The sequence below is a fragment of the Sphaerodactylus townsendi genome, linkage group LG03, assembly GCF_021028975.2.
Source record: "Sphaerodactylus townsendi isolate TG3544 linkage group LG03, MPM_Stown_v2.3, whole genome shotgun sequence".
In the NCBI taxonomy this organism is placed as follows: domain Eukaryota; kingdom Metazoa; phylum Chordata; class Lepidosauria; order Squamata; family Sphaerodactylidae; genus Sphaerodactylus; species Sphaerodactylus townsendi.
The window spans coordinates 156,702,971-156,725,699 of NC_059427.1; positions in this window are offsets into that span (position 1 = coordinate 156,702,971).

Genomic DNA, 22,729 nt, shown 5'->3' on the forward strand with positions numbered 1-22,729 from the left:
GCATGTCCAGGGTGTAGACCTGCATGGGCCTACAAATTCCCTAGTGAGGTCAAATTACATACACAGGGGCCAATTACACACAATGTGCTTGCTGCATGGTGGGGGTGAATGTCCCTCGCAGCAAGATTTCTTGTACAGACCTATTTCCTGGAGCCCCACTTTGACTTTCTATTCTCTCCACGGCTAGCAAGACCACTTTTAGCATGACTTTCAATTTGCTTCACCACCAAAGCAGAGAAATTTGCCAGTGAGTGCAGCTTTATCCCAGAGATCTTCCCACCGCCCACAGTCAGTCTTCCTTCTCCCACCCACTTCCATCAACACCTTCCCCCTCACCCCCCCTTTCACCCACATGGATTTTGCCAAAACACATCAACCTCTGCATTTCATTTTGCAAGGCCACTGCTTTGAACAAACCAGTGAGCTATTAAAAAAGCCCATGAAGATCCCTGAGGTAAACGTTCTATGCGCAATGGACCATGGAACAGCCTTTTACTGAATCAGTCCATCAAGATCAATATTGTCTTCTGTGACTGGAAATGGCTCTCCAGGGCGTCGGGTGGAAGTCTTCCCCATCACCTGCTGCTTGGTCCTTTCATGGACTACAATTCCCATCAGCCCCTGCCAGCATGGCAATTGGCCATGTTGGCAGTGGCTGATGGGAATTGTAGTCTGTGAACATCTGGAGAGCCACAGGTTGCAGACCCCTGTTCTAAATGCAAACAAGAGGCTCTTCCACTAAGCCACCATGGGTCATCATGCAATTCCCTAACACTGTCAAAGCCCAACACAGAGAAATCAAGCAATGTGAAGGAGATTTAATCAGATAAAACTCAAGGGCCTAGTAAATCTCAGCAAATCAGGGCACACTTAAGATATTTATCTGACCTGCCAGAGAAGAGGCACTTATCAGATGGGGTTGTGATACTGATTTCTCTATTAAACAATAAAGCTCTACCTGAGATTAAGGGAGGCGGGCAGTGGCTGAGTAATTTTCGATGAAATTTTTTTTACAGTATTGCTGGTAAGAGAAGCCAGGCAAGGACATATCTTTTGTCTGGCTGTTGCTTAACTCTTTCTAAGTCCTAATGAATTCCAGTCCTAATGAATTGGTCTTCAGCCGTAGAACACGCTGTTCCTTGTAAACCCTGTTCTTGTGGTCTTCTTCCCTCTTAACCTGCATTCCACATCTAGTGATTCTAACTGGTGAGCTATAATTAAAAGTTCTTGAAAGCACACAGCATCTTTCCCCAGTTAAGATCCAATTCCCAAGCTCTGCTCTCTGTGTTCCGGTTGCAGAGTACAGGACTTTCTCTGTGGTGGCACCTTGCCTTTGGAATGCCTGCCCCCTTGTGGCTTGCCTGGTACCTACATTACTGTACTTTAGATGTCAGGTTTTTAACTCTGGCTTCTGAGGGGGTTCCACCTTTTTTCAGTAGTTTCTGCAATCTACTTTTAGCCTAGGGAGTGCTTTATCAAAATCATTTTCAACTGCTGGATGTTGTTTTAATGCCCTTGGCCTGCTTTGATTGATAATTCACATATATTTCTGTTTTTATGATTTTATTGAATTGTTTTTACCTCATCAGCAGCTTCAGACAGGCCTCTGGAGAGGCAGCATGCACACTTTCTAAACAAGTAAATAAATGTGCTGGAATAAAAGGAGACACAAGACTCTTATTTATATATTCACACAGGAGAAATTCTGGCTGGTTACCTTTGCAGTAAAATGGAATTGTTCAAAAGAACATAGTAACGAAGCAGAAAGGGTGCTTAACTGTCATGCCAGTAAGAAAATTAGGTCCCGTCCCCCCGCCCACTCCTGAATTGCTTGTTATATGTATTACACTGTTTTATTCCACGGGTTTTAAAATCTGAAATTTAGGTTTATTGCATTGTTTGCTTTATTGCATTTTCGTTTAATTCTGTTCTCCAAGAGTCTCAATGAGAAAGGCAGATTATAATAAAGCAGGTAAACACATACAAATACTTTTTAAATTATATATTTTATTACTTTCATTTTTTTTAAATAACATAATTATAGATTTCACAAAATATAAAATATAAACCTTCATGGATAATATAAATATAAATCTTCATGCATAATATAAATATAAAAGAATAAACCTTCATGGATAAAAATGACAAAAAGGTTTTATTTATATAAATATGTCAAAAACTGAGTCTTGACTTTTATCATATTCTAAGTTATATAAAACCATTCTTATCTATCATTATCCAAGTAATATAACTCTGTTAAGATTATTCTTCTTTTAAAGGTCAGGATAGATGAAATATCTGCTACACATTAATTATATTAACTACAAATCAGACAGTTGCCCTTCTTACTGCTCAAAAACATCTGCAGATAATAGTGTACTGGATCTATTTTCGAACAGTAGTACCATATTTTAGTTGCCTTTCTTACTTCTCCAAAACATTATTTAGACATAGCAGTACAATGCAAGAAATATAATTTCCATTTCTCATTAAACTCCTGTTTTGGACGTCTGTTTCCAAGACTAGTAAGCTTTGTCATTGTAGCCCAGTGATGGCGAACCTTTTGGAGACCGAGTGCCCAAATTGCAACCCAAACCCCACTTATTTCTCACAAAGTGCCAACCCGGCAATTTAACCTGAACGCTGAGGTTTTAGTTTAGAAAAAACTGGCTGCCTCCCTCTTCCTCCACCCCACCCACTCGAGCAGGGGCCAGCCTGCTCTAGCCTGCAGCAAGTCCCACGCGCACCGCTCTGTGCCTCTCTAGCATCTGTCTCTTCTGTCTCCCCCCCCCCCCCAGGCAGCAGCCACCCAGAGCACAGGCACCAGGTACGCTAGCCGAATCCTCCCTGCTCACCGTGATGCGCGCACATCATGCTCAGTGACCCAGGCCAACCTAGATGTGTGTGGGGGAGGGTGATTTTCCACCTCCCACGTGACGAACTCTGTGTGCGCGTGCCCACAGAGAGGGCTGTGAGTGCCACCTCTGGCACCCGTGCCATAGGTTCGCCATCACTGTTGTAGCCTATTCTCTCATCTTCTCTTTCCACATTTCTCAGTCAGGACAAGTATCTGCTTTCCATCTATATGCCAATACCACTCTGGCAGCAGTTAATGAATATAACATTCATTCTTGCCGTTTTCATCGCAAATTCTTTGGTGGAATTCCCAATAGTATAGTCTTTGCGTCCATTTGGAACTTGATTTTCAGCATTTTTTGGATTTCTGCATGTATCTCTTTCCAACATTTTTTCACATTTTTACAAGTCCACCACATACGGTAAAATGTTCCGTTTTCTTCTTTGTATTTCCAACAGGTACCCTTCAAATTTTTGCTCATCTTTGCTGTATCTTTTGGACCGATGTACCACCTATAAAACATCTTGTACAAGTTTTCCCTGAAAGTGTGGCAGGTTGTAAATTTAATATTCTTTACCCATAATGATTCCCGTTGTTGCGAAGATATTTCTTCTTGGAAGTTTAGCATCCATTTTATCATACATTCTTTCACTTGTTCTGTTTCGGTCTCGTCTTTTAATAAAAGCTTGTATATTCTTCCCAACAAGTGCTGTTTTCGTTGTTTCGCTTCATATTCTGTCAGTTCTCTTAATGCTCCTGTTGCTCTTAGTTCTGTTCTCAGTCTTGAGACTACTTTATTATTGACTTCATTTATATCTCACCATTCTCATGAAGGGGTGTGAAGAAAGTGTATATATTCCTTTAAATTTACTTAGAGATCATTTACCTTGTATATTGTGTCTTTTATGAGGCAGCCGTTTGGTTTTGCTAGGTTGTTTACAATGCAGCCATTTGGCCTCACTAAAGCTGTAAACTGTGTTTGTGTTTAAGTAGTGTTATTCTTTAGATAACGGAATTGGCTTTTTGCAAGGTCACATTCTAAACCAGACATATAGGTCTTAATTGCTAAGAATGCTCAGGTGGGGGTCATCTCCAGAGGTGGGATTTAGCAGGTTTTCACAGGTTCCCGAGAGTAGGTTACTAATTATTAGTGTGTGCTGAGAGGGGGTTACTAATTGGTGATTTTGCCACATGATTTTTGCCTTAGTTACGCCCCTCCTCTCAGCAGTAGCGCGCAGAACTTGAAGCAGTCTAGCAGGAGGTGCACCGGTGTGCGTGGCAGCCAGTGCCTGCGTGCATTCGTTTCCTGCCCAAGGACTGGCGCAGTGGCTGCATCCTTGCACAGCCCCGCCCAGGAATGCCCCGCCCCCAGAATGCCCAGCCACGCCCCTGTCGTGCCCTGCCCAGCCCCATTGGCGCTACACCACAGTTTGAATCCCACCACCATGGGAACCTGTTCCTAAAATTTTTGGATCCCACCACTGGTCATCTCCCTCATCGACTCTATTCAACACTCAATTGGTTAATTACTGATCAAATGATTTAGATGAGCCAATTCTATAAAACCATTTTAGGGAGATTCATTCTAAAGAGATTAATTCATAAGGATTCTTCTTAAGATTTTCTCATGGTTCTTGTTATTCTTCTGCCCTAGGCTGAATAGCTTTATTGTATTGTTTTTTATACTTGGAACTCAGACATCTAGAGCGAGTGTGGAGGAAGTCTCATGACGAAGCTGCGCGAACATCTTATAGGACGTTTATGAAGGCCTATGAGATGGCGACGAAGGAGGTGAAGAGAGCTTTTTTCTCCTCCTCTCTCGCATCTGCTAGCTCTCGCCCGGCACAATTGTTTCGTATTATTCGATCCCTCACCTCATTGCCTGAGGCTTCCACAAATTCTCAATTGGCTATTAACTGTGAAGCATTTATAAGCTTTTTTGCAAATAAAGTCACGTTGCTCCGCCAGGACCTTCCTACCACTTTAGCTACAATTAGCCCCCTTTCCGTCTTCTGGCCCTTGCTTGGCCCAGTTCTCCCTGCTCTCTGAAGCCGCTGTTGACAGGGCCCTGGCTGCTGTTAGACCTACTACCTGTCCTCTGGATCCGTGCCCCTCTTGGCTTATTAAAGCATGCCGTGAGAAGCTGCGACCCCACCTGTTGAACATCATCAATAGCTCCCTTGAGCAAGGAGTTTTTCCGGGTGGGCTGAAGGAGGCAGTGGTCCGCCTGCTCTTGAAAAGACCATCATTAGATCCTAGTGATCTGGCCAATTACCGCCCCGTCTCGAATCTTTCGTTTCTGGGGAAGGTAATTGAGAGAGTGGTGTTGGAGCAGCTTCAGGGTTTCCTGGAGGACGCATCGGCTTTCGATCCCTTCCAGTTCGGCTTCCGTGCTGGGCATGGGTCAGAGACGGTTCTCGTTGCCGTCACAGATATGCTCCGTATGCAGCTTAACCAGGGCGGATCAGCATTGCTGGTACTGTTAGATCTTACCGCAGCGTTTGATGTGGTCGACCACGATCTTTTGGCCCACCAGGGTACGGGGCACTGTCCTTCAGTGGATTGTCTCGTTTCTCCGGGACCGGAGTCAGCAAGTGTGGTGCGAGGACCAAGCCTCCCAGAAGTGCGGTGTACCCCAGGGGACACTGTTATCCCCACTGTTATTTAATATCTATATGCAACCCCTTGCTCAGTTGGTATGGAGCTTTGGGCTGATCTGCCATCAATATGCTGATGACACTCAGCTCATTCTGTTGATGGAGGGGGGAGCGGTCACTGCCCCTGCAACTCTACAGCAATGTTTGGAGGCAGTCGCTGGTTGGTTACAGCAGAGCAGGTTGAAGCTGAATCCATCGAAGACGGAGATCCTCTGGCTGGGCCATGAAGGGGGGGGCTGGGGATTTCCAACCGCTGGTGTGGGAGGGGGCCAAATTGGCACCGGCCTCCTCCGCCCGCAGCCTGGGGATCCACCTGGATTCATCTCTTTCAATGTAGGCCCAGGTGGCCCATGTAATCCGGGTTGCATTTTTCCATCTGCGTCAGGCCCGGCGGCTGGCCCCCTACCTCTCCCAAGTGGACCTAGCCACTGTGATCCATGCAACAGTCACCTCCAGGTTAAACTATTGTGACTCGCTCTACACAGGCCTGCCCTTGCATCCGATTCAGAAGCTGAAACTGGTCCAAAATGCTGTGGCCCGGCTGCTCACTGGTGGTGCCATTAGAGATCATATCTTGCCAGTGTTGCGTCATCTGCATTGGCTCCCAGTTGAGTTCCGAATCCTCTTTAAGGTGTTAAGGCTAACCTTTAAGGCCTTACGTGGCCTGGGACCCTCGTACCTTCAGGACCGTCTGACCCCGCATGTCCCAGTTCGACCTCTGCGTTCAGCGGAGGCCAATCTTCTGGTGGTCCCCGGCCCTTCAATGATGCGGATGGCCTCCACTAGGGCCAGGGCCTTTACAGCCCTGGCCCCTGCCTGGTGGAACGCTCTTTCTCCAACTGTCCGGGCCCTGCGGGACCTTGGAGAGTTCCACAAGGCCTGTAAGACTGAGCTGTTCCACCGGGCCTTTGGAGAAGCGGGCCGCTAATGGCACCCCCTCCTTCCCTTTTTATCATCTGCGGCCTTTTACATCTTGGGCCTTTCCGTTCCCTCCTCAGAGGGACTTTTAGATTGCTGGAGGCGATGTTTTGTGTGCTGTTTTAAATGGTTTTAATGTGAAATTTAGAGCCCTAATTTTATTATATTGTATGTATTTATTGAATGTGCTCTTCTTGTTATTTTAGATTATATCAATTGTTGTACACCGCCCAGAGCCCTCCGGGGGTGGGAGGTATAAAAGTCGAAGAAACAAACAAACAATCTAGAGGTGAGAAAGAATCGATTTTATTATTTCTTTTCCTTTCCTTTTAATAACATTTTAAAATCTCAGATGATTGCGGGTATCTGGATAAAGAACTCTGGTTTCAGTGCGTTACTGGGCAACCTTTTCACAGGGGGACCCAATGCAGCTTACGTTGTTTGTTTTCCTCCTTTTAATCTCCACAATAACCCTTTGAGGTAGTCCACATGTGACGGGCTCAACGTTACCCAGCAAGCTTTCCTGGCACACTGGGGATTCAAATTTGGGTTTCCAACTCTCAGATCATATCTCTGCACGGTTTTTTTTGCTCTGGCCTTACTCCATGAGAAGCAGAGGAATGCAGTGGTAGACCCTTGTGATGGCAGAAAAGACTACTGCTCACAGGGAATCACACTTCTAAACGTTTACCTTTAAAAACAAAACTTCATGTGTATAGAAAATTAGCTTGGCGGGGTCTGCTTGGACTAGAACCATTCTATGCCCTCAGGAGTCAACCACTTCCTTCTCCTGCACGTTTAAACCAGATCAAGGGTCCCCAACCTTTTCGTGCCTGTGGCACATTTGGAATCCCGACACTGCATGGTGGGTACAGCAACAAAATGGCTGCCGTAGGAGGTGGAGCCAGCTATCCTTCAGTAACACTGTGCAGATCTTTGTGCAGCCACTGCCAAAGCAACATTTTAAACAAAAGGCACAGTCAGAATCCTGCCTTAGCTAAAGCCCAACTTTGTAAAAATATTTGGCGGGTTCCAGAACAGGTGTTGGTGGTTGATTCCAGGCACCATGCTGGGGACCCCTGGACTAGTTATTAACGAGTTTTTAATGTTACAACCAAACACAAAAGCTGTACAATACCTTTTACTAGAACCACACCGTGCAGGTTTTTGAGGTCTCCAGATCTTTTCATCAGGCTGGATCTTAATGGTGGGGGACAACGGTGCAGGCCTTCGTCTGTGTTCTTGTGCTGTGGTGGTGGAAGCTGTCCAAATGATGTTTTTAAAGAATCTGCACAGCTAATCAGAAGCCTTGATGGGCAAAAGCTCTACCTGGACCCAGCCACTTCCTAAAAACACTTGGCAGACAAGTTTTGGCAAGTATTGGGGGCTCCTGGTCTAAGAGCACACTTGAGTTTCCCTTCTGAATTCATTGTCAGGTTGGTTAAAGAAGTGGGGAGGGGGATTGTAGACAGGGATTCTGGTCTCCTTTAGGCTGGAGAGAGTCCCTGAAAGTGGAAGGAGAGTCTCTGAGAGCTGAAAGTGGAAGGAAATTTTACAAAGCCTAAGAGGTATGTCACCAGAGGCGAGTTTAGGGAAAATGCAGCCCAGTGCAAAATCTGAGTCCCCCACCCATATAGGCAGCTGCCCTCCCCCATCATGACCAAATAACTTTTTTTGCACCAGGTCTTCAAGTCAGTGTATGGACCCAGAGGGAAGGAGGAGGGGGCGATTTTCCACCCCCATGTGACTAAATGACCACATCCCAGGGACATTTGACCCCATATGTCCCCCTGGGCAGTACACCCTTGTATGTCACTCATCCCACTGTTTCCAGAATAAAACTAGCTTGGTACATTTTTGTGGCATTTCAAAACACAATATGCAAAAGCAATGCATACCACAATGCCTTTGCTTTGCTACTACATTCAAAGTCCGCCTTTCTCACTGAGACTCAAAGCAGATTACGCAAAATAAATCAATGCAATCAAAGTGCATGGTCGCATGCCATATCTCATCAACACTGCAACAAGGCTGGAATTACAAAAATTAGAAACCCTAAAAAGTATCCAGCAAGATTTGTCCAACAGCGCAAAGAATGGAAATAGAGAATGCTTCCTGATTATGAGTAAGGCACCAATAAATGAAAATAAAATATTCTGGAGTTAATGCAGAATGAAAGAGCATGTTCTGTATATTTCACTATCAGAGTGCCGGGCTACATTTAGTCAGCAAGAGGGTATGGTGTTATTTTGTACAGTCTTGATTTATATCGCTTAAAGCGCGGCTGCCTTTGACCATCTGTTTTTCTCATGAGTCTGTATCGGAGTAGGATTCTTTTTCTCTGTGAGGTTCATGTGTCTTAAGAGTTTTCCCAGGCTTCCCTGAGGATGCACAAAAAGAGGCTGTCTGCTTTTTGGACCATCATACTCAAGTGAGGTTCCTAATCACGGTCAGAAACTTGTGCTGAGTGTAAGGCTGAACACGCTCAAAGTCAGCTTAATAAAAAGGAACGAACTTTATTGAACTAGGTCACCCTAGCTACAGGGTGCTGGAATTGAGGATTCTTGTCCTCAGTTCCAGTATTTATTCTATTTACAAAAACAGGCAGCAACCAATCAACTTTTCCCCTCCTCCCAACTCCTGGCCTCTCATTGGTTCTGAAGCTCCAGTGGGATGTAGCTTCTCAGTTTGTTTTCCCTCTCTTTTTGGAAAAAGGCGGGAGCCAGTGCATGCTGGGAGTTGCAGTCCTGACACTGAGAAGCCCAGCGGATGATGCCTCATGGGTCAGATCTGAATGAACATTGCTACCCTGCCACTTGAGGGGTAGCAAAGTTCCTCTTACCTTTTGTTCATCCTGAGTTCTCTGTCTGAGATCCTAGAGAGTTGCTGCCAGTGAGAGCTGTATAGACCAATGGTCAGAGTCAATATAGGCCCAATACACCTTTGCTTAGTATTAGTCAAACCAGCCTCAAGTCAGCCTCATTAGTAGTCAGCCTCATTTGAAGACATGGGGTTGCTTTCATCAGTTCGAAGTAGGCTGATAAACTGGTGCAAAATATCATCAACTAGAGTATATGTGCTATTTTAGGGACCAGGAAAACTGTTAAGTACAAAAGCCAAGGTTAGTCCTGGAGACAGCAAGCAGGAGCCAGAGTTGGGTCAGGAGACCCAAAGTTTAGCACAAACCAAAGTTGGGTCAGGAGACTTCAGCAAAGCAAAGTCAGTGGTGCTGCCGTATGTAAGAGAGATGTTGCTACCGCATGTAAGAGATGTTGCAGCTTTTCCCTTGGCCTCACCTCATGCTCACCTGGCACCTGGAAATGCTGTGCACCTGGCTCTTGCATCAAACCAGCTCCTGTAAGCACTCCCCATCATAGCTGAGGCCTGGCCAATGCTGGGCAGCCAAGCAAGCGCTGCATCTCCTAAGTCACTTTCTCCAGTGCTGCTCTCAGGGCTGAGAAGTGGGGGGAAGGCATGCCACTATCAGGACCCCTGCATTTGGTCGGGTGCTGCGGGGCTAAGGAGCTTCTGCTGAGAAGCAGCAGTGGTGTAGTGGTTAAGAGTAGGTACACTGTAATCTGGGGAACTGGGTTTGATTCCCTGCTTTGCCACTTGAGCTGTGGAGGCTTATCTGGGGCACTAGATTATCCTGTGCACTCCAACACCTTGGGCTAGTCACAGCTTTTCAAGGCTCTCTCAGCCCCACTACCTCACAGGGTGTTTGGGGGCGGGGGGATGAGATTATAAACACCTTTGAGTTTCCTTACAGGGGGGTACAAATCCAAACTCCTCCTCCTCTTCTTCTTCTGTGCTTGTGCCTAGCTGCAGCTCTACATCTGGTCCTGTATGGACTGTCTCATCTTTCTTTTGTGTTTCTGCTGGTGGCTGTGGAAAGGACATGATGTCAGTGTCTAATTCCTTATCTGAGGAGTCTTCGGGGTCCCCTGGCACAGTTAAGTCTGTCTGGACCATGACAAAAACTGAAAGAGCAGTCTGGCGGGGCCAGGCCAAAAGGCAGCCCGCAGCAGGCTCCCTCTGGCTAAGGTAAATGGGCACAGGGGCGGGCAGCTGGCGCAAGTGTTGCCCCAGCCACCACTTCCGCCCCTATGCCTTTGGTGCCCCAGTCCCCCAGCAGTGGCCACTTCAATCCCTTGGGCCAGAAGGGCTTTTGCAATTTAAGAAATCAGCACTAGAATATTTTCATGTTACTGCATTGTTGTAACAATCAAAGTAACAGGTCCTGTGAATTCCCAGCTTTCATTTAAAGTAAACCTCTAGACCTTGCTGGTGTGAGTATGTGCCTTTCCCCTTGTATCTCCACAAGGGAAAGCACTTAACATTTATTTTTATTTTGCTTATATTCAATTTATATTGTTGTTGGAGATTCTGACCTAGTGTTCCTTCTTCTTTTTGCCATGGGAACCGGGTCAGGAAAAATGTCTGCAATGTGGGCGGGAATATCTTAATTTCCCCACCCACATGACAGGTTTGAGAAAAATATGAGAAAAGCAGGGAATCCTAAGAGAAGCACAGATGCACCATTTGTGAAAACACCCCGCTTCTCAACAGCACTAAACCCTAGAACAGATAAAGGGTCTGTTTGTGGAGTAAAGGGCCTTTGTCTGTGGAGCTACTATACATGAACACCAATTTTATTTATTTTAAATAGAAAACTGATTTGGGAGATGGGAATTCAAGATGAAGATATATTAGGAGAGGATGGTGCACAATAAAAACCCTAATCCCTGCAGTTTTTGATTCTTTATGCAATATTATTGAGCTCAGTTGCATGCATTTTCATGCATATTTAAAAATAACGACTACTCATCCTGGCAAAATATATTGACTTTGGAAACTTAAACTTAGAGAAAGTCTTGGAAAGCTTGCAAGATCTTGGCTCCTCCACCCCTACTCCAAGTACCAGGGTCCAAAATAGCATTGTCTGTTTTCTGTCTGTCAAAAATGCTCGGGTCTTTAGACTGCTGGTTTCATTGGTGTTTGGGCCTTTAGGTTGTCCGTTTCCTGCAGCTCTCATGTCATTCTAATGGTGGAATTCATGTAGTTATGGTGGCAGGAAGGCCCGTATAATAGAAACACCAGCATCAAATGTTAAAAAATGAAGACTGACCTTTTCCCTGTAAAATAGATTACTTACTGGATGAAAATTTGTATATTTCCAAATGAAACCACAAAATTCCTAAGGAGCCCCCATCAGCGCCCTTCCTAGGAACCACAGGGGTTTTTAGAACGTGGGTAGAGCTGGAAGGGACTTTTGCCCAACAAGGCTTGATTGACCACTAGATCTGTGCAGATTTTTTAAAGTTGCTTCAGTATCAGCTGACCTCCACAGCACAAGGATCTTCCCCGTGTGACTGAAAGTAATGTGCATATCAAAAGGCAACATTGTAAAAACGTGTGTTAATTTTAAACATCCTGTAAAACAGAGTTTCTGCCTGAAATTTAGGAATTACTGTTTGAGCTATGCATGACCTTACTCCCTCAGATTTTGTCACTGGTTTGGCCTCTTGTTGCAGCCATTTTACGGTTGGCTCCACCTCCTGCAGCATCCAATTTATAGCTGCACCCACCACCTTGTGGCAGAATTTCATAAATGCCAACAGGCTGAAAGAAGGTTGTGGGACCTGACTCTGTGTATAGAGCGTATGCCCGTGAAGGCTTCAGGATCAAATGAATGTGCCACCAAACACTCCACTCCTCTACACCAGAGGCGCAGCCAGAGGTGGGATCCAACCAGTTCTCACCACTTCTCTAGAAGTGGTTACTAATTTTTTCTGAGTGCCGAGAAGGGGTTACTGAAGCAACCTCCCTGCCCAATAGGGACTGGAGGTGTGTGTGTGCGCGCGGCGGCGCCACTGTTTGAATCCCACCACCATCAGAACCTGTTATTAAAATGTTTGGATTCCTCCACTGGGCATAGGGCCCTCAGGGACATTTGGGGTCATATGTCCCCAGGTGGCCGCCATTTGATCACATGGGGGGACGGAAAATCATTCCCCACACCCCTCCTCCTTTCCCCATGTAGGGAGCGGCCCCAGCCACCTCCGCTTCCCCTCCCCCCAGCCGCCTCGGCCTGACATGGCCTAGCTCTGCCAAGGTGCTCCTGGCTGAAGGAGCGGCCTAGCTGGGCTGGCATGCCTTGGCCCAGCCCCACCAGGCTGCCCAGAACCACCACCCCCAGCTAAGGTGGGCACGGGGGGCACCCAGAGTAGGTGTTGCCCTGAACACCATTTTCCCCTGTTCTGCACTCTAGCAAAGCTATGCAGACAGCTGCAGCAAGGCTATGCTATAAAGCAGGGCCCCCCAATGTGGTGCCCAAGGGCATCATGGCACCCACCAGCACCTTCTATGGCACCCACCAAGTGTTTTTATAAAGTAGGCAGGGTCAGGCTTTTTGCCCAGCGGGGCTTCTGATTGGCCACTAGAGAGCTTATTAGTGTTGCTGGTTTTTTTTAAAGTTGATTCGGTTGTATACTGTGTCTCACAAAAAGATGTTAGTAGATTGGATATTTTTTCTGCCACAGAACTCAACACTCCAAACCTTATTTGTTGTAGAATGCTCCACCTGGGTCCTAGTGCCTACCTAGCTCTGCTCCTTCCATCTGTTTGAAAGTTTGACAATAGTAGTTCAATGAACTATAAATGCAATATATCAAAGTACCACGTTCAATAATGCACAAAATAATCGGTTTTGACAAAGGCAGCACATAAAAATGAATTATCGTTCTCATACTTGTTCAGGACTATATTCTAATGCAGAAGTATACAATTTTCTCAATCACTACACCTCTGCTGAGCATACTAACATCTTTATCTGAGACAGAGTATTGCTGCCACCACAGCACGAGAATCTTTACAATATGACTGAAGGTAAGCTGTGTGTAAGCAAGAAAATAATACGCCTATTTAAAAAGACATTCTGTTAAGCAGGTCTTCTGCTTGAAATTTTGAAGGGTTGCTGTGTAAGAGTTATATGTAACCTCATTCCCTGTCATTGTGCGACTGTCTCCGCCTCTTGCAGCAGCCTTTTTATAGTTGCGCTCACCAGCCTGTCAGAATTCCAATGATACCTGCAGGTTAAAGCTGGGGGTTCAGTATCTGATCAATTCTTTCACAGTTGATCCTACTACACCGGGGGTTCCCAACCTTTTTGAGCAGTGGGCATCTTTGGAATCGTGACATAGAATGCGGGGCACAGCCACAAAATGGCTGTCATAAATTTTTGGCTGCCACACAATGGAGCTTGCCATACAGTAGCTGCTGCAGCTTACCTTCACTCACATGGGCCCCTTCCGCACACACAGAATAATGTGTTTTCAAACCACTTTCACAACTGTTTGCAAGTGGATTTTGCTGTTCTGCACAGATTCAAAGAGCACTGAAAGCAGTTTGAAGGTTAGCGCATGTCCTGCGTAATGCGGAAGAATATAATAGTTAAGATTCTTTTATTATGGTAACTGCTGCCAAAGCAATGTATTTTAAAATCTGCACAATCAAACCTCCAATGGCCAAAGCCCCACCCACATTCTAAAAACATATGACAGCCACCAGAAAAGGTGACAGCAGCAGGAGCTACGACGCCCATGGGCACCGTGCTGGGGACCCCTGGACTACATTTTCAGAGCAATGGCTATTTTACAGTACCAGCTTTGCAGAATTACAAGCGCAGTAGAGAAACTCTGCACAACACCTCACAGCGACGACAATAAAAAGGATTTTGTGGCACAATTGACTAACAGTTTTATTGTGGCATAAACTCCCGTGGCTTGGGGTCCATATGCATCTGATTACATTTAACAAGGTGGGATTTGGTCCACAAATCAAATAACTCCTAGTCTGTGCAGAGGTGTCATCCATGTGGTCCAGGACCTCGATCTGGCCCTTTAAGGGGATTTATCAGGCCAGCAAGCTTAAGAACATAAGAACATAAGAACAAGCCAGCTGGATCAGACCAGAGTCCATCTAGTCCAGCTCTCTGCTACTCGCAGTGGCCCACCAGGAGCCTTTGGGAGTTCACATGTAGGATGTGAAAGCAATGGCCTTCTGCGGCTGTTGCTCCTGAGCACCTGGACTGTTAAGGCATTTGCAATCTCAGATCAAAGAGGATCAAGATTGGTAGCCATAAATTGACTTCTCCTCCATAAATCTGTCCAAGCCCCTTTTAAAGCTATCCAGGTTAGTGGCCATCACCACCTCCTGTGGCAGCATATTCCAAACACCAATCACACGTTGCGTGAAGAGTGTTTCCTTTTATTAGTTCTAATTCTTCCCCCCAGCATTTTCAATGAATGCCCTAGTTTCTAGTATTGTGAGAAGAAAAATTTCTCTCTGTCAACATTTTCTACCCATGCATAATAATTTTTATAGACTTCAATCGCATATCCCCTCAGGCGTCTCCTCTCCAGACTAAAGAGTCCCAACGCTGCAGCCTTTCCTCATAAGGAAGGTGCTCCAGTCCCTCAATCATCCTAGTTGCCCTTCTCTGCTTGCTTTTTTCTATCTCTTCAATGTCTTTTTTTTGAGGATGTGAATTTGTGACCAGAACTGAACACAGTTACTCCAAAGTGTGTGGGTCGCACCGATATTTATATAGGAACATGACAATCTTTGCAGTTTTATTATCAATTCTTTCCTGATTATCCCCAGCATAGAGTTTGCCTTTTTTCTGGCTACCATACATTGAGTTGACATTCCCATGGAACTATCAACTAAAGACACCCAAATCCCTTTCCTGGTCTGTGACTGATAGCACTTTTTTTGACCCCTGTAAGGAGTGTGTATGTGAAGTTTGGATTTTTTGCCCTATGTGCATCACTTTGCATTTTGCTACATTGAACTGCATTTGCCATTTCTTAGCCCACTCACCTAATTTATCAAGGTCCGCTTGGAGCCCCTCGCAATCCCTTTGTGGTTCTCCCACCACCCTACACAATTTGGTATCATCTGCAAACTTGGCCCACCGCGCTTTACCCACCCCTACTTCCAGGTCTCATTTATGAATAGGTTAAAGAGCACTGGTCCCATCACGGATCCTTAGGGGACACCACTCCCACATCTCTCCATTGTGAGAATTTCCCATTTACACCCACTCTTTGCTTCCTGTTTCTCAACCAGTTTTTTAATCCATAGGAGGACTTCCCCTCTTATTCCCTTCATTGCTGAGTTTTTCTCAATAGTCTCTGGTGAGGAACTTTGTCCAAAAGCCTTTTGGAAATCCAAGTAGACAATGTCCACATGCCTATTTACACCCTCAAAGAACTCTAGTAAGTTTGTAAGACAGGAGTTTCCTCTGCAAAAGGCATGCTGACTCTTTCTCAGCGGGTTTTTGCTTTTGTACATGTTTTATAATTTTATCTTTAATGACAGATTCTACTAATTTACCAGGAACAGATGTCAAACTGAAAGCTGGCCTGTAATTTCCAGGTCCCCCTAGATCCTTTCTTAAAAGATTGGTGTGACATTGGCCATCTTCCAGTCTTCAGGGATGGAGCCTGATTTCCAGGATAAGTTGCATATTAAGTGAGAACATCAGCAATTTCGTAGCAGAGCTCTTTAAAGAACTCTTGGGTGTGAATGCAATCTGGGCCAGGGGATTTGGTAGCATTTAGTTTATCAATGGCTGCCAGAACTTCTTGCTTGTCTACCACTATCTTTGTTAGTTCCCTCCGGATTAAGCCTCCTAAGAAGCTTGGTTCCAGGTGCAGGAATTTCCTCACCTCCTCTTGGAGTGAAGACAGATGCAAAAGAATTCATTCCAGCTTTTCTGCAATCTCCACCATCATCTTTTAGCACACCCCTTTGTTCCTTTGTCATCTTGGGCCTACCCGGCTTCCCTTGCCTGGCTTCCCTGCTTTTGATGTACTTGAAGAACTGTTTGTTGCTGGTTTGATGTTCACAGCCATGCGTTCCCTCATAATCCTTTTTGCCTCACTTACAGCTAATTTGCTTCTCTTTTGCCACCATTTTGTGTTCTCTCTTGGTATTCTTTATCAGTTAAAGTTGGACTTCCATTTTCTAAAGGAACATCTTTTTTCCCTAATAATTTCCCTCAAGCGTCCCTTGTTAACCATGGTGGCTTTCTTTTGGACTGGAAGCTGCCTTTCCCTAACCTGTGGAACACATTCCAGTTGAGCTTTTAAGACTGTGTTTTAAATAACCTCCAAGCATTTTGGACATTTTTTGACTCTCTTGATTTTCCCTTTCAGCTTCCCTGCGCACGATCCCCCCTCATCTTTGAGAAATTTCCCTTTCTGAAGTGAATGTAACTACGGTAGTAGTTGTCACTTGATTAAGCATGCAGAGATACTGAATCTGACCCAGCATTGTGGTGCGGCTGTTCCCTATCGACTCAACAACACTGACTCTCAGCACCTTTTAGGTCCCTGGGTCCCACATAGAATTAGATCTAGGATCACCTCTCCCTGGTTGGTTCCACACGAAGCCATCCTGCTCTAAGCCACAGTCGATTTGGCATATCCAGGGAATGTTCTCTCACTTACTATGACCTGAACATGCATTTTCTGGGCAGTTTATATGGGGATAGTTAAAATCACCCATTACCACGACATTTTGCTTTTGTTGGCCTCTCTAATTTCTTTTCCATCTCAGAATCCTCTTGTGCGCTTTGGTCAGGGGGACGATAATATATTCCTAAAGCTTGCTGAGGCAACTCTTCCCTCCTCACTCCTGATCTGGCCTGGTGAGCCTATCATGAGCTCGACAGCTAATGTAGCTGCTGCCACCACCCCAGGGTCGATCTGGGCTAGTGAGCCTGCTGGGGGAAGAAGTCACACACACACACACGCCCAGCCCCACCAAGTCACAATGACGTCACATCCATCCCTTGTAACAAATTAGTTCGATACCTCTGCTTTTAAGCATCACAAGACTCTTTGTCAGTTTTTCAGTGTTCTTTTCAGGGCAGAACATGCCCATGGCAGCCATGAAATTTAGTAACTTTTAAAAATGTTTCCCCTTCATGTTTCAAGCAAGGGCCGTTTGTGAGAGCGTTAGCAGATCCAATCTAATATTATAGTTCAGGACTGGTTTTGAACTGGTTCCCCTGGATGCCTGCATGCACAAATGTTTAATTATGTAGCTCCTGCCATTTTCTGAAAGGCGGCATGAGTTGAAACTTAATTTTCTTTTTTTAAAAAAAAGGAAACATTCAAGTGAATTTTAATAACTTGTTTTCACATTTTGCATCTCAAATGCCATTCTTATAGGTACTTCTGGACACTACAGGAAAGCTGACTCCACAAGTTATATTATTTAAAATGGTAAACAGTCTGATAGATCTTAAAGACTAACAAATTAGTTTTGGAAAGCCAATGTAATATAGAGATTAAGGGTGTCAGATTAATATTTGGGAGAATCCCAACTCTGCCACTGAATCTTACTAGATGACCTTGGGCCAGTCACTCTTTCCCAGTCTAGCCGACCTCACAGTGTTGTTGGGAGGACAAAATGAATGAGAGGAAAACAATACAAGTAGATTTGGGTCCTCACTAGGACAAAAGGTGGAATTTGGCCCGTTCTGCACATGCAAAATAATGGACTTTCAATCCACTTTCACAATTGTTTGCAAGTGGATTTGGCTATTCCACACAGTAAAATCCAGCTGCAAAGTGCATTGAAAGTGGATTGAAGGTGCATTATTCTGCATGTGCGGAAGGGGGCTAAATGAAATAAATAAATGTATTTATTGCTTAAGCACACCTCAGTAAAAACTCTCTCTGGTTCTAAGAAGGCACAATTTGCTAAGCTTTAGAACACACGGCGATGACTCACTTCCAGCCAATTGTCACGCGTTCCAAAGAAAAGCACCATTCCACCAAGTCCCCAGCCCACCCTTCCACCACCCCAATGGCATTTCACCCAAGTGCCATTTACCTGGGTCAAGAGCGGGTGCACTTTATAGAATACAAGTGTGGGAGAAAAGGACAAAACAAAACACATTTACTAAAGAGAAGAGGAAAAGTTTGCTAGCTTTGGAAACAAAAGGTTGATAAGCCACCACCACGATCAGAAGCAGCAGGCAAGCCAGTTCACTCCTCCGCCCCCTCTCCTGCCTAATCTGAAACCACGTTGCAAGAACAGGTCAGGTGCATGGGTCCACGTTCATGATTTCCTCTGCCTTCCCCATGAGCATTATGTTGGCCTTCTCTTCCCTCCTCTCCAGCACTCTCTCAGGCAAGCTCCCATTGCCTGTCCCCTGCTACACTGCCATCAGCAGAAAGAAGAAAAGGCAGATGGGGAACGAGGGTGCGGAGGGGGTTTGGAGCCTCCGGTGCCTCTCCAAGGCAGCATGCATCTCTCCTGCAGCAGCACGCATGCTTCCCACGCCACCATGCTGCCTCTGCAGCATGCTGCCTCTGCAGCATGCTGCCCCACAGGGAGGTGTGGGAGGAGCCCAGCCAACCCTATTTGCATCTCTCCCAGGCCAGCAACTTGGCTTTGTACATAAGGATAATCACATTTTTAAAACTTTTGGGTTTTGCGGCAAAGTAAGGAAACCTTTCTCTTCTTTCAATTCGATTGTCTTTATATACAAAGCCAAGTGGGAAGGAGAGAACAGTGGGAGCGGGGACAAGGTCAACAAAGGTGTGCCCCCTCCCTCCCTCCTGCTCCCAGTGTCTTCCTGGCTGCTTGCGTGCCTGCCTGTATGGTTACACCACTGCAGCAGTAACAAGGCTGAGCAGTGGGGGCAGCAGCAGCCAGTGCGCCCCCAGGACGCAGTGCCCGGGACCAGGCTGGCACACCCTACCGTTGCGCCCCTGGGGCTGGCTGGAGGTGGGCAGGGCAGCGCGGAATGGAGACACCCAGTCCCCACCGGCTCTCACCCTCCCTCCCCCTTTACAGCTCTCTGTAATGAGAGCTTACCACAGCGGGCTTTACTGCTAGTGTGTGTGTGTGCATACACATAAACAATTTATAAGGGGGTGGTTCCCGCTCCTTTTGGTATTCCCACACCTTGCAGGCATTTTGGGGGGAATTGATGGGCAGCTTTTTAAAAAACAAGAATTAACACTAACAAAAAGTGAAGGTCTTTTTTGGGGGGGGGGGGGAGGAGTAGCAACCTAGTGAGCAACTGGGAACGACCCAGGAGCGGGAGTAGGCAAAATGACTGCAAGCTGAGCAGCAGGCAATGGGGCATTTCCTCGCGTGTAAACAGAGAAACTCAAAGAGGCCCCACAGAGAAGCGAAAAACCTCTGGGTAAGCGCTCCATGCACAATGTGTTCCATGTGGGAGCTGGGGGTGGTGTTCTCACCATGAACCTCATGTCACACTTTCTCAGGGCTCAGCAGGTCTTCTCATTGGAGGGTTTACCTTTCCCCTCCAGGCAAGTGTTCTTAGGACTGCACTGACAGCATTCACTTACTACTGAGCACTGTCACATGATCACTGCATCTATGGAGATGGATTGTTGTCCCTTACAACCAATATAGGCTCTCCGAAGCCGGGTCTCACCACTCGTTACCCGGTCCTTTTAACCCCAGGGTGAGCCCGGGACCTGGTTTCATAGCGTATGCGCTATTAGGGAAGGGGGGGGGCAGCGTCTGGGGCAAAAGACGCCCTTTGCATGCAACGTTGCGCCCAGTTATTATTATTTTTTGTCCTAGGAACGGAGACGGCAGCTTGCAAAGAATCCCCACACACCCCCGGCTCCAGGCCCGTCTGCTTGCTCCATCTGCACACGCTCGCCTCTTCCACATAGTTCCTGGGGGCGGAGGGGGAAGGGACGGCCCTGCCGTGCTGGCGCTGGTTGCAAACGCCCGGCTTCCGTCTTGTCTGAAGCGGCAGTAAAGGTGCACGCGCCGGGGAAGCTGGCTTTCTCTTTGTGTGCGTGTGTCTTTGCGCGCGGCGGTTTGCATGCTGCACCCCTCCTTCCCTTCGCCTGTTTCCTCGAACCGGGGGTATATTCTAACCCCCCCTTTTTTCTCTCTCCTTCCCTCCCCGCGTCATCATCCCCCACTCCCGCTTCAGGCTGCGGCGATAGATATTAACCGCGCCGGCAGAGCAGACAGCCCGCGCCGCGCCGGGCGCTCTCAGCAAATCAAAGGCTCATTCAGGCGCGTGATGGATGGGCCTGCCCTCGCGGTGAACCCGCGCTTTAATACAGAGGAAGTTATGAAAGCGCCATCCATCAGCGGCGGGCGCTCGCTCGCTCCTCTGCGCTCGGTCGCGGGCGGCCCGGGGCTGCTGCTGCGTCGGCGGCGGCTCCTTTCTATATCTCCCCCCCCCCCCCCCCGCCCCGCCGCCCAGTTTGCAAAAAAATCTCATTTGGGTTTGCACCAGCTTGCTTGATCGCCCGGCCGCCCCCTCCACTGTCTTTTTGGCTTGCTCTGCTTCGCCTGCATTGGGGTGGGGGGAGCTCCTATCTGCCGTCATGCAGATATGCGCCCCCGTCTTCTGAAGAAGAGGGGGGAAAGGAGGATCGTTCAGAGCAAACGAGCGCCCGGATCGCACCCTCCCTCCCGCGCAGCCGCTCGTGTCCAATGTAGACTCTTCCCTGACATTTTCCTCCGCTGCTCGTACATCAGAAAGGGGGGGGGGGGGATCCTGCAGACACGCCGGTGTCTGTCCTGGAGAGACAAAAGGAGACAAGGAGAGAGGCAGACAGGGGGGGGGGGAGGGGGGGGGGGGGGGGGGGGATCCTGCAGACACGCCGGTGTCTGTCCTGGAGAGACAAAAGGAGACAAGGAGAGAGGCAGACAGGGTGGAGGGGAAGGGGGTGTTTGTGGATGGGAGGCAGTGATGAGAAGGGGGATGCTGCCAGTACCTATTCTTGGAGGGAGGGGGTGTGACCAGCCTTGGCATGTGAGAGCGGGATGCAGAGAGGGGAGATGGATGGAAGCCAGAGGTTGGCTTTTGTATACATTCCTTCCACATACCTTGGGCCCATGCGACAATTGCACGTGTGTCTTTTGAAGGGCGAGTCTCCCTGGCAAAAATACAGGCGTGCTATAACAAGCTGCTTATGTTTCTTTCGCTGTTTGTCCTCCTGAGATGCATGGGCTGTGCCCCGGTGATTTAAGTCAGCGGTCCCATGGCGAAACCCAAATTTACTTGGTGTGGTGCCCTATGACCTTGACACCCGTCTGGTTCAGTATTCCATTTTCCACAGTGGCTAACTAGATACTCTTGAGAAAGGAACGAGCATTGTACAAAGGGCGCCGTTGCACCCACTATGAACCCCAAGCAAGTGGCATTCCGTCATATGCGTCCTTTGCACATGGAGGTTACATTCCAGCCTTTGGCCATTCTTCTCCATTGCTCCCTCTTATCCTCCTAAGATTCTCACTCACTCCAGTGAGCACCAGGACACGCTCTACTTGATCGGCATGTATAGCAATGAAGTAAAAACCAAAACTACTGTTTTCAGGGTCAGAATTTGGCTTCCAAGAAACAGAAGAAGAAGCATTTGGATTTATTTCCCCACTTTCTCTCCTGTAGGAGACTCAAAAAGGCTAACAATCTCCTCCCCCCCACAACAAATATCCTGTGAGGGGGCTAAGAGAGCTCTGAAGAACTGTGACTAGCCCAAGGTCACCCAGCTGGCGTGTGTTGAAGTTGGTCCATTCCCACAAAGTGCACAACCTAATCTGGTTCACCAGATAAGTCTCCACAGCTCAAGTGGCAGAGTGGGGAATCAAACCCAGTTCTCCAGATTAGAGTGCACCTGCTTTTAACCACTACACCACGCTGGCTCTCAATGGATTGCGGGGGAGAGCTGGCCCACAATGCACTTGCCAGCGCTTTGCAACCTACTTTTTAGTCCTGACCCATAGTTCGGAAACTCTGATTTAAAAAAAGGATCCTGCTAGCAGCCAGGATTAAGTCTCCTTAAAAGCCATTGGACATTAAACTCTTTCCCCATTGGTTTCATTGGGACTTCAGGACAAACTGGACAGAGGCTGTTTCAGGCCACCACTGAATCCTCAGAAGGCAAGGGATGGTGGGATAGACTGAAAACTGGGGCGGATTGGCAATTAAAGCTACCAGGAAAATTTCTGGTAGGCCGCTGCCCTGGAGAGCTGTCCTGGCCGGGAGCAAACAGACCCAGAACTCTGCCAACTGCTCAGGCTTGACTTGGGCCCCTTCAGTCGCAATGGTGCACTCTCGCTATTTACAGTGGTGGGGGTAGGTGCCACTGGTCAGGTCTGGCCTCAGTGGGCTTGCCTCTTGCACTACTGGTTTGCAGTGGCTTAGTCTTGAGTCCTTTTAACTTTTAGCCTGCCCTTGCTGAAAGCACAGAATGGTCAAGGGAGAGCTGAG